Below are 2,101 nucleotides of genomic sequence, written 5' to 3'. Positions count from 1 at the left end.
TTTGAGCAGTGGGTTAAAGCTGTGCATTTTTGTGTGGAAAGTTTAGAAACTGTTTTGAAAGCTACTTCTGTAGCATTTGATTTTAATAGCCTTTATTTCCAATTATTTTATGGTGAATCATTAGGAGAGCTCCATAGTTAAGGCATTTGTGGTCCTGGATCATTTTATCAGAATTTTCCCAGGGGAGCTGGGAATTTTGCAGGGGAGCTCTCCCATCTCACACCCCTTTGGGGCTCAGGGCTGCTCAGGCACACCCAGAACCCAGAACCGTTCCTGAGGAGTTGTGCTGTTTGTCCTGAGATCTGGTGACAGATCGCTGCTCACATGATTTGTGCTTTATGTGGTTCATTTCTGACAGATCTTACTAAAATTAAATCAACCCCAAAGTATTCCTGCACGTAATTTCTTGCTTCTGCCTTGTTTTCAGGTTTATCCATAAGTTTCACTTCGTGCTGCACAGAGATGTTCTGAGATTACCCACGCTGAGCTGTTTTAAATCCTGGAATTACCAAGTTTTATCATGTGAAACATTTCTATCAAACTATTTCTCTTTTGCTTATTAGGTATTTGGGGTTTTTACTGAATTAAGAGGAAATATTTATGTTTTACAGTCACACTGAAATTACCTGGGAGAATGAAAGGAACAGCTTTAGTGTACTTAGTAAAATATGTATTTGTGCCTAGGATTGCCAGTGACATGCATGAGGAACTGCCAGAAACAGAAAGAGTGCAATACTTAGGATAATCACTCTGAAATACTTAGTCTGTATTTTATTTCAGGTGCTGGGACAACCAGTAGGATCAATCTATAGCTAAGAAACTTATTAGAGAAAATTTCCTTACAATTCACTTGTATTTTTTATTATTATTTTAATCTCCCACTTTGAGAGCAGAAAGAATCCCAGTAGAAGGATTATTACAAGCCTTGTTTGCAATATTTTCTACTCCAAGTATGAAGTGCATCACTTCTACATTTCCTCCCCCAGTCCTGAGTGTGCAGTGAGCGGTGGGAGTGCGGGCAAGGCACGAGACAGAGAATAACCTGTGTGTGCCAGGGGTTACTCAGGCTGTTTGATACAGCACAGAGGGCTTAAATGGATTTTACTGCCTGACTGAACCACTGAAAGCAGCACAGCAATGAGGGATGTATTTGATGACAGAAGGGTTTGCCAGAACAAACCTTGACTGCAGTATTGCATAAAATGGGTTTTATAGTTTAGTTTTGTAGCAGTGACAGCAGTGTTTAGGGATTATTCTCTGTCCTCCTCAAAGGCTACTCCTTATCATTGTTTAGAGTTTCCTGCAGTGATAAAGTTCTTTTCCTCTCCCAGCACTGATATGCTGGCAAACCCTTCCTCTTTTTAGAGACTTTCTGGTGCAACATAATCTGACCTGGCCAAGAGCCCAGGGTGAGGGGTGATAACCTGTCACAGACACATTTTATGTAAAAGCCTTTCCTTAGGATTTTTTTCTCCTGAGAAGCTGAGAGGCCTCAGGAACAAAATGTAAACAATGGTTATCTGCTGCTGTGGAATGCAACAGGTGCATCTGTGATTGGTCTCAAGTGGTTGTTCCTAATTAGTGGCCAATCACAGTCAGCTGGCTCGGACTCTCTGTCCGGGACACAAACCTTTGTTATCATTCTTTCTTTTTCTATTCTTAGCTTAGGTAGCCTTCTGATTAAATCCTTGCTTCTATTCCTTTAGCATAGTTTTAATGTAATATATATCATAAAATAATAAATCAAGCCTTCTGAAACATGGAGTCAGATCCTCGTTTCTTCCCTCATCCTGGGACCCCTGTGAACACGGTCACAATAACCTCTGTGCAAAACTGAATGTGGCAGCACTCAACAGAAACAGTTCCACACCTGATTATTGCAATCAAACACACAAATAACTTCTGGACATCACTCATTCTTGTTTCTCCTTGCTGGCTACCAAGGTGCCGACACTTTTAGTAGTTATCCTTCTTTATTTCACAGGCTGAGCTGCAGATCTTTGTGTTTTCCCTGAGCAAAAGGGCACCTGGACAGCCTGCTCTGGTGGCTGCTATCCATCAGCATCCTGCCATGACTCAGCCTCTCTGACTCCATTCACAC

The sequence above is a fragment of the Geospiza fortis genome, unplaced genomic scaffold (assembly GCF_000277835.1).
Source record: "Geospiza fortis unplaced genomic scaffold, GeoFor_1.0 scaffold291, whole genome shotgun sequence".
In the NCBI taxonomy this organism is placed as follows: domain Eukaryota; kingdom Metazoa; phylum Chordata; class Aves; order Passeriformes; family Thraupidae; genus Geospiza; species Geospiza fortis.
The sequence above is the reverse complement of the archived record's forward strand: the minus strand, read 5'-3'. Positions refer to the sequence as shown.